The sequence below is a fragment of the Solanum tuberosum genome, unplaced genomic scaffold, assembly GCF_000226075.1.
Source record: "Solanum tuberosum cultivar DM 1-3 516 R44 unplaced genomic scaffold, SolTub_3.0 scf00164, whole genome shotgun sequence".
Lineage (NCBI taxonomy): Eukaryota > Viridiplantae > Streptophyta > Magnoliopsida > Solanales > Solanaceae > Solanum > Solanum tuberosum.
Genome location: NW_006239092.1, coordinates 180,874 through 192,652, shown reverse-complemented (window position 1 = coordinate 192,652; position 11,779 = coordinate 180,874).

The window sequence follows — 11,779 nt, the reverse complement described above, 5'->3', positions numbered from 1 at the left end:
AAGAGTTCAAAATATTAGTCCCTCATATATCATGTTAGTGGCATCATATTTAAGAAATTATTAAAACAATAATTAAATGTAGCGTGATAGCAAAATCTAATGTCAAAATTTGGATATCCAAATGAACCTATGACTTCTTAAAGGTTTTAAAAAATACACAAAACACACACATATCAATTCTAGAAACATAGATTTTTCTTATCACGAATCAACAATGCTATGAAACATAATTTTTTCACCTTACTTTTATCGAATTAGACCATCACTTGAAAAATACAAAGAAACATATTTTCATTGAAATACTAAGAATAGTCATTGAATATTCTTTATTTTTTACTGAATTAATCAAAATATCTATAAAAACAACATTGAACATTTTTCATGACAAAATAGTGATTTTTTACTAGTATACATAAAAGTTTTCTTAAAAGAAAAAAAATTACTACTCCAAACACTAATTAAAACTTAGTAAGTTCTAGCTAGCTAGTATATACTATATGATCAAGGTGAGGTCCTTTTTCTCCATCCCAAAACAAAAGAAAATGATGTCTCATTGCAGCATGTGTGTGACCACAATCTATATACCAAATTCTCTTAAATATTTTGGAGATTTTCTTTTGAAATTTTAGAAACATTAAAAGGAGTCCCCTTTAGAAACTATTAGCATGAAAAAGCTTTAATTGAAGCATTTGTTTTAGTAAAGAAAGGTCATTTTAACGTTTCTCATCGAAAAATTATATTATATATATAATTACAAATTACTCTTTATATGTGTGTGTTGAATTCTAAATATATTTAGTAAAATTTTAACCTCACCACGATATCTTAATTAACAATACTTCTAGAAAAACAATTTTTTTCTCTCTTAAAAAAAATAAGGTCCATGTGCCACTTGTACATTTGGTGGATATCAATAAAAATGTGTCCTTTTAATAGTCTTCCTTTTGGGTCGCTATATAAGAGGTCGGTCCAAGTAGATATAATTGGTAATAAATGTTGCTTGACCAATCACAAGTGGAGCCAATAATTTAGGAATTTCTTTTACCAAATTATTTTTATTAATTATGTTTTAAAAAATTCAAATTTAAATTCTACTGATACATTATGTAGTTTTTTTAATGATATGAATAATATTTAAAGAAAATAATAAATTTATCTTAATTTACTAAAATAAACAAATTAAAAAAGTGTAAGAAATAATTACAAAGAACGAAGATAATAATTATATTAATATAATAAATGAAGCTTATTACTATAAATAATTAACAATACTTCACAATTTCCACTAAAAATGCTTTATGCCAAAAGTTCCTATATGACTAGAGTTAATGCTTTGGAAATTGGATTTGATACTTCTCCTTTATCAATGGGTTATAATAGATAAGTACGCTTAACAATATCTTTTTCTTTAATAGCAATATCATTTATCAATAACAACAAATTCTATATTTTCATTTTTTAAAATTCAAGAATTTTTTTGTTAACATGGTTAAATTCAATCGTTTTCTAATATAAAATTTGTTTAATTTATAAAAACGTGCAATTTCATTATCAATTGAAATAACTCGATCAAGATCATTTATAAAAACGTGTAATTTCATTATCAATTAAAATAACTCGATCAAGATCATCCACTTGTAAAATTTGTTTAAAACATTATTAATTGAACTTGGACTGAACTAAATATATGCTGAAATAAATAAAATCAAGCCATAAACAAACAAATAGACTTTGCTTTGTTTGTTTGTTTTTGTCAAGTATTAAGTGGAAAGTGAATGTATATATGAATATGATGTGACTGTGTGGTACTCGATTGGTATTCTTATATTCTTCTGCCTGAATAGATACTGAGAACTTTCTCATTCTTTTAAGGGATAAGGGTCTGAAAAATATCTCAACTTTAATCGGATTTGCTGTTGCGATACTAAACTTTCATGAGGACTTATTACCAGGGATAAGGGTCTGAAAAATACTCCAACTTTGGTCGGATTTGTTGTTGCGATACTAAACTTTCATTGAGGATCTATTACCTCCCTAGACTATTTAATACCGTATTTTAAACATATATATTTGCCCACGTGGACATAAAAAATAATGCAAAATTATAAATAGTAATGTGTCCACGTGGGCACATATATACCTTTAAAATACACTATTAAATAGTTCTGGGGGTAAAAAATACGGTATTAAATAGTCTAGGAAGGTAATAGGTCCTTATGAAAGTTTAATATCGCAACAGCAAATCCGACCAAAGTTGAGATATTTTTCAAACCCTTATCCCTTCTTTTAATATTCTCTTCGTTCCATATTAGTTATTAGGATTATTGAAAATGTTCATTTCATTTTGCTTTATTTGTTCGCTTTTACTTGTTTTCTATACTAAAAGTAATATTATTTTTACTTGTTCAATTTATAAAATTAAGAGATAATTTATTACTTCATTTCTAATATATCCTTATTAATAATAATATTCATCTCCTAATACATTTCTTAAAACATTAAATTTATTACTCCTGAAAGGATGAAATAATAATATTATCATTCTATTTATTATTTTTTAAGAGATATGCAAAGTCAATGATGGACAAGTAAAAATGATTTTCAAAAAGGAAAAATTATATATAATAGCAAACTATTAATTCAAAATAAATGGTATAACTACAGTTTCATTTCATTCCAATTCGCAACAAACTTTTTGTCATTCGCCTCTCTCAGGAATCTCGCTCGCCACTCTCAGTCATCTCTCCCTCGCCTCTCTCACTTTATACAAACACACATGTATAATTTGCGTTTGTGTTTGTATAAAGCGAGATAGACTGTATATACAAACACAAATACATATATCTCTGTCTTATACACTTATAGTTAATTATACAAATACAAATCTTCCACTGCCAAGTTCTATTTTGTCTTTCCCTCTCTCGCGCTTTATACAAATACAAATTATACAAATACAATGTATAATTTGTGTTTGCATAAAGCGAGAGAGATATTTGATACAAAAATATAAATGTTTTAACTCGATTCAATTGTATACGAATTCAAAATTTATGCAGATATACTAACACAATCATTGATACATATACATAGTAGTTACATATATACAATTATCTAACCGATATACATATACAATTCACCTTTCTCCACTCTCTTCCCCCTCTCGCTCACCTCTCTCATCTCTCTCCTAATCTCGCTCGCCACTCTAGCCTAACATAGAAAACATATACCTATACAAACACAATTTTCATAGATACAGACGTCAGATTTATGCAAACATATTTTGGCTATGGAGCGCAAATAACAAAACTGTAGCTATAGAGCACTAATGTGATTTTATCTTTGTTATTCCTAAAATTTAATCTTTAAAAAAACACTTGTCATTTAACAAAATCAAGAGAAATGAATTATTTTGAAAAAAGTTTAGTTTAGTCTTGCTTGTTCATTTATTGTAAAAAGATAAAGGTAAAACAAATAAAAAATACTTTTTATTTATAATTTATTTTATAAATATATTTAAAAATTGTGACAACTAATATGAAATGAAACAGATATAAACAACCAATTATGTAGACTCTTAAGGGACATTTTGAGGGCATTTTTGCCTGCCCAATATGATTCTAAAGAACCCCACTTGTCTTCCACTAGAACACTTTTACTCAGCATCGGGAAATTGCTCTTAATATAACGGCCATTCGGAACTAATAAGATACTATTATTGTTCTACTTTCACTTTATATATTCGAATATATATTTTAGGTTTGGCATAATATATAGCTAACTTGGTTATATTTGACAATTAAATATTATAATTTTGAGAATATATAATATTTCAACTTATCTTTGTTGTAACTCTCATTAATATTTAATATTAACTTAATACTCTTTATGTTCAGTTCGAAAGTTTTAAATTCGAAACACTAAGAGAGTAAAAATGATGAGAGCTCATACGGTTGGATAAAAAAAAAAATTTAACATGGCACATAACTTTTAAAAATGTTTAAATATATATTCTCAAGATGTAAGTATTTTGCCGTTAATTAAGGTAAAATAAAAATATTTATTATGCCTTTAGTTTTCTATTTGTCTCATTGTTGTCTATGCATAAGCAATGATTATTGCAATTTGAAACTAAAACTATTTTATTCTAAAGCTGCATATTTTTGCCCTCTTTCGACCATTAATTAATTTTTAACGTTTTCCTTATTTAGAGAAATTATTAAATGTATTCCAACGAGTAGCTTTGAATAATTTTAATTTAAATAGGTCCACCACTAACTCCATTTGGTCCCCAAAAAGAGTTAAAAAGTAGAAGTTATAAAATAAGTTCGATGTTAAACATTTACCAGCAATTAAACGTGCCATTTCAACGTTCAATGCACATTAAAAAAGGAAAGAAAATAATTATGCTTTTCTACTTTGTTGAATATATTTGTTTATCCATCACAACTACAATAAAATTTTATATTTTATGTATGTATTATAAATATAATGAGAATTGTTTCATTCAGAAACTTAGGTTACCAACAAATAACAATACGGCCAATTGGCGATTCAGCGAGTTCCTTTGGCGGCCTGCCCAAACCTACACCTATATTTATCATATAAAATAAGGGGGGGGGGGGGGGGGAATCAGTGTGATATATATAATATATCTTTTTTTTGCATATATATCACGCTGATTATTTTTATTTTATTTTATATGATATATATAATATATCAAATATAAGGGCGAAGGATCAAAAACACATATAAAATATCTTGATTTTGGGTTTTATACTTGAACAATCATGTGTATGTTTCCTATCTGGAAAACTATCACCAAATGTTTTATCTAAATAGTACACCTCAATTATCAGTTGTTCACTTTTTCCATGTGAACGATAGTGATATTTCAGGTAGAGAAAGTGAATAACTAATAGTTGAGATGTGTTTCTATAAATTTTGATAATTGTTTGGATCGAAAACTCACAATACACCTGATAATTCAAATATGAAACTCAAATATCAGAGTACTTTGGTATGCTTTTAAACTCTTAATTCAAAACAAAAAAGAACTCTATTTGAACATCTAGATTTGTTAATATATATTTGTCACACCCCTTTTCGGAACGACGGAAAGGATTTTTCCATTTTAAGTGACGGTATTGATTAAAGATTTTTCTTTTCAGAGTCGCCACTTGGAATTGAGTTATGGTGTTCTAAGTCACCTTTTTTGTTTTATTCCTAATCAAAAGGAAATGACTCTTTATTTGGTCTACGAATCAGAAATTCGGGTAAGGAATTCTGTTGACCGAGGGGAAGGTATTAGGCATCCCTCGAGTCCCGTGGTTCTAGCACGGTCGCTTTTATTGACATATACTTATTTTAACTATTTTTTGGATATATTTTATATGCTACAGTTTCACTCATATTTTTATTATTGAACTTTTATTTGGTCTCGACCTACATACGTAACTGCATTCTTGGTCTTGCCGTTTAGAGACATAACTGTCTTCTTTGCATATATCAAAACAAATATTTTTAATGGCTCATATATCCGTCCTAATGCTTACCTATTGCTAGAAAGCTTAAGCGTATTATTATTATTAGCGACTAAATTATTTTATACTATTTATATTCATGAATACTATTTAAATAATAAAAGTCTAAAATCTTAAACAAAAAAAAAAGTTATTTTCATATTCAAATTCGATATAGATGCACTTACATTTTTAGTTTACTTATAAGTTATGACAAAAGCCAATAAAAATAAAAAGTAAAAATTTGCAACTCTTCATCTCTTAATTTTTCTAAAATAAACATTTTTAATAAAGTTGACTAAACAAACTATTAGAATAATTCTTTTAGACATTTAGTTGATTTTGGTTGGACACAAGAGGTACTTAATTAATTGATAACAACATATGGTACAAAATGAAATAATGTACAATAGAATAAATAGGAAATATTTTAATATTATTGTTTCAAAATTAAACACACCTAAATTTCGAGCAAACTGCATAACACTGGAATCAAGTATTATATAATCATAAAAACTAAACGGTACCTCTTGCGAAAATTCAATTCACGAAAAGGAAACAATCCTAATAAGGAACCACGAACTCGAAATCACGAAAGAAAACCTCGACCTTACTTTTGTTTGTGAGTGAAAGAAAAGACATAATATGAGGGTGTATAGTGTGTATATTTTTTGTTTTGTCTTCCGTATGTGTGCGATGTGTTGTGTGTTGGTGTAGTTTTTTGGTGTTGCTAATGTTGTGTTTTTCTTTTTTCTGATTTTTCTTCTCTTTTTTTTGTACGTTTTGTGTATATGAATGTGTATTGTGAGAAGTGTAGGTATTGTGATCTGTTCTTTCTTGGTTTTGTCGTGCCTATGTATGTGTATTGAATGTGTGTATGTGTTTAGGATATAGGGGTGGGTAGTGAATTGTTTTTTTTTTTTTTTTGTGTTGTGCAGAATGTGTGTATGGTTGTGGGATGTGTTTTTCGTGGGGGTGGGGTAGTATAATGGTGAGTGTGAGGGAATTGTGGGGTAGTTAAGTTATTATTATATTTTAATAATATAATATAATATAATAAGAATATTATTTAATTATATTTAAAATTAATAAAATGGAATAGCTGATAATAAATTATAATTAAGAAATACTAGCTTATTTATTAAACTAAAATCAAAATAAACATATATTTTTGTTATTTTCAAATCTTTTAAAAAAGAAACTTATTAAAATAAGACAAAATCAAAATATCTAACTTAGACATGAAAGAAATATTTAAGGAATAAAAATTAGTGTAAAATCTTATATTCGGTTAAAAATTACGTGTCTACAATATTAACGTTTACGATATGCATATCGAAGAACATGTTAAGTATTTATTATTATTATTATTATTATTAACTAGTATTAGAACTTGAGTGATGCAAGAAAAATGTAAAATGACATTAATTATATCATATTATTGACCGTTTGAACATTTTAGATCACATTATCTGGAAAAAAAAGTCTTTTCTAAGCTTCTCAATATTTATTATTCTGTTACTTAAATATTCGATAAGGGTATTATAATTCAATTTTTTCTATTTTTAAAAGAACTTTCTCAACTTTTTAAAATTAAAGTTAATATATTGTAATTATAGCACCTTTTGGTAAAGTGTTACACTAAATGAGATTATTAAATTGAAGATAAGAAAACATATGGGAATCTCAAGTGTGCGAGGTTTTGAGAGTCAAAATCAGGTTATTCTAAAATTATAATCTGGATTATATCATGCAATTACAATTAATATTATTTATCTCACTTTTCTATATAGGAAAAATAATTTTATTATTATAGGATAAATTTTATATTAGGTTTAATTAAAAGGAACTTTTGCATATAGCCTTTCAAAAATAGCTAGCCTAATTACGCTTCATAGCTATAGTTTGTTAATTACGATTCGTAGCTACATGTTATAGGGAGGAGAGTGGCGAGCGAGACTGGGAGAGGGAGGAGAGAGGCGAGCGAGAGAGGGCAGAGAGTGGGAGAGAGGTGAATTGTATATGTATATCGGTTAGATAATTGTATATTATACATCTGTATTTGTATATTCTGGCAGGATAGATTGAGAGAGGAGGAGAGAGCCGAACGAGATTGTGAAAGGGAGGAGAGAGGCGAGCGAGAGAGGACCATAATTTGTATAATTCATAAGTACATTTGTATAATTCGTGTGTTTTTGTATAATTGAGTAATATAAAGTAAATAACGAATTGATACAAACATAAACATATGAACTTTATACAATTATACAAAATATATTATACAAATTACATTATATAAATTATATTATACAAAATTCGAAAACTACACATTTATACAAACTTTGAAAAGTTATACACAAAAAAATTGAATGTATATAATGACAAAACTGAAAAACCAAAGGAAATCATCGTCATATACAAATACAAACCATCGTATACAAATACAAATCAAACAAAGAATTGTTAGTTGCGAATTATATAAATGTGGCGAATTATACATATACAAACGTGACTAATAATACAAACTCGATGTCAGCCCACATAATTAATGGTTAATGTTATTCGCGAGTGATAATTATAACAAACTATAGCTATGATGAGTAATTAAATAATATAAATTTGCTTAACCGCGTAATTTTTTGAATAATTAATATTCTCAAGTCAAAACATGATAAATAAAAATAAAAATAATCAATTTAATCCCTCTAAATTCTAATCATAGTGTTTAATGACGTAGATTAACATAAGATGCTTACATTACGTTGAGAGCGACGGCCCAGCGGACAAAAGCCGCCATTCAAGGAAGCCATAGATATTAGATCCATACTATGGGCTTTCCCAAAATACCTGTTTTTCCTTTTTTTTTTGGGTGAGTTTTATAATTTATCGCTTAATTTTAAAAAATTGATGATTTTTATTACTTAATTTTTAATTCACTTTTATAATCGTTTCATAAAATAGTTTTTAAAGCATTAAATTTATTATATTGAAAGAGTAATTTAATAAAATTATCTATATTTATTGCTTTTTAAGAGTCCGTTAAATTAACAATGAACAAATAAGAATAGACGAGGAAGTATTGTAACTGTCATTTTACCTATTGTTGTGTATATTAAAATATAAGTAATAAATATAAGTTATACTCTCTAGCTCTACCTCTAGCTGGTGTCGCCCCACAGGTAAGATATATAGCAGAGTACTATTTAATAAAGATAAAGATTGATTTTTCTTCTTAAATGTTTTGCATACTTCTTTAATGTTAAGAGTACATCTGAAAACAATATAACTTTAGTCTTGAATTTCAAAATGAATAATTATCACCGTGATAACATTTTTGAGCTAAAACGACAGCATAACAAAACTCCTACTACACGTAATTAGTTTATATAGCTATAATTTCATTAAATTATCACTCGCCACTAGCTTATAATCATAATTACGTGGCCCATATTCAGAATTTGTATAATTTGTATAAATTCAGATTTTTTCTAATTGTTAAATTCAAAATGTGTATATGCTTACCCTAACTTGTATATAATTACATTGTCTGATATATTTGATTGGTATAAGTTTTTAAAAAATCATAAAAATATAAATACAAAATTTGTATATACTTACTTTGTTTGTATATTGGCAGGCGATTTATACAAATAGAAATATCCATAACAAACGAAATTATAGCATTCAGCGTAATTAGGTAAATTGTAGCTAAGAAAGCTTGTAAAGTTTAAACTCTTTACTATTTATGAAATTTCCTCATTATTTAATCATTTAATGTGTAAATTAAATTTACATTACAAATACATAAAATAAAACTAAACACTTTTTATCTTCAAAAGTGAGCCCCCCCCCCCCCACCTCCACCCACGCCCACCCCACCCCAACCCAAAACAGTATTCTTTATGTCTTTTCAAGAGTGTGGGCCTATATCTAGGATAGGGATTGGCGGCCCACTACTTCATAGGGCCGTACCACCGCACGATTCCCGCAATTGATTACGATAACGACCTTCACGGCTTTTCCTATCTGGGCTTTTCGGGTCACTTTTTAGGCCCAAAACTATTAATGAATTTGTAGATGCATCATTTTTATTAGAGCAACTTTCACATATAGCAAACATAAAAATCATATTTATATGTTATAGCTATTGTTTGCATAATTGCGCTCCATAACAAATTTTATGTTTGCTATGGAACTTTTGATTTGTATAATTCGCTACAAACATCTAATTTTATACAAATTGTTCAATTTTGTATAAATTCATTTATACATTATAATTTGTATAATAAGATTTGTATTCGTATAATTATAAGTGTATAGGACGAAAATATATGTATTTGTATTTGATTTTTATATATACTTTTCTCTCGCTTTATACAAACACAAACGCATTTTATACTGAAAAGTATAAAATGACTAATTGTATATCGAAAATGGCTAATTGTATACCTAATCAGATGGCAAAAAAAGGAGATATTTCCTGCGAATTACAATTAAAATAAACTTTGACTATAACATTTAATTTGAATTAATAGTTTGATATTTCATACAATTTTTCCTTTTTATTTTAACCATTTTCACAGAAAATGTCCAAGTTTTGTAAATTAAAAGATCATGTCCTTCTCACATTTTAATATTCAAATTTAATTTGTTGGTAAAAATTTACTTGTATTGCTTCTAAATTAAGTTAATTTATAGGCATTTGGGAAACTAACAGACCTCTCAATGTTATTGATTGGATAAGTATTATTATCCTACATTGTAGAGAGAAGAATTGATCTTTCCCAATCTCACTCGCCTCTCTCCTCTTCTGATATATAGCTACGAATCGTAATTAATTATAGGGCCGATTTTTTTAGTATACAAATTAAGAACCGTATTTACACCAAAATAGCAATACTTTTTTTTCTCATTCATATAGCAATTTTTTTTTTCAAAAGTAGAATTTAAATAATAAAAAAAAAGATTTCCAAATCAGCCATGCTTATCACTATTCCCATAAATTTCTCCAATTATTTTACCTTCCTTATTTATTCAAATTTGTTATATATTATCTTCCAATAGAGGTTTCCTACCAAAACAAAACTCCCCTTCTCTGATAGGAATAACTATCGAAAAATGAATACCAATAATTTTTCAATTCCAATTCAACACAACAGACGATGGGACTCATCAGGTAATTGTATAAAATAGTTCGCATGGTGTTTTATTACGTGGTTATATATGATTTATCACAAATATCTATTTTGTACTTTTCGAGAGTTATTCGTTTGGTTTAGTTTGTCTATTTTGGTGAAATTGAATTCATCTAATTTGGTTTATGTTCTGGATCCTCGAAATTTTGGTTTAATTACAATAACTACATATGATTTGGTTGTAAACTGATCAAGTGTCAGTTTTTTATATATTAAAGTTTAGGTTTCATATGATTTGGTTCGAAAGTATGTTACATTATTGTCCGTATTATAGTTATTAAGTTGGTGTATCTAATATAATAATTAGAAAAAAAGGTTCATATATTGATTGGTGGTATCCTAATAAAATATAAAATTGAAAATTTTGGATTGGTATGTGATCTGGTACATATGATGGTATATTTGTTGCTACGAACTGACACCAAGCTAATAGCTTGATGTATGTGTTGGTGTATTTTTGGTCCAATTTATATTGGTGTATTAGACATATGTTGTTAATGAGTATTTTTGTTATCTGCCACCAATTTTTTTTAATTTTGACTAACAAATATTTGTAATGTCGCAGGAAAGTATCTGAATTTCAAGATTGAAGGAGTGATATGATGTGGACACCAATTACCAAGACTTGATTAATACTACTGCTTCTCAATTAGGTGTGGACACGATCGTTTTTGAGTTGGAACTCAAATATGTTGTGACTAATCGGTTCCCACCATTGAAGATTCATAGTTTTGAAAAATACACAAGAAAATCAATTTTAGATACACCAAAGTGTTTTATGTATATTTGAGTATATATTGGTGAATAAGACTTTGTAATGGTTAAATTAAACTTTGTATATGAATTTTTGTAGTAATTATATTAATAATATCTTCATTTATTTACAGATCGTGCTAAAACGTTTATGACATATGTAGTTGTGAAAAACTTCAACATGATGAAATTTCTTATAGTCATGCAATTGTTGCTATCGGATACAATAACAAACATGGTGAAAACTATTGTTCAGCCTATTACAGTAATAAAGATTTTCAAAATATTTATGCAATATCTATTGATATATAG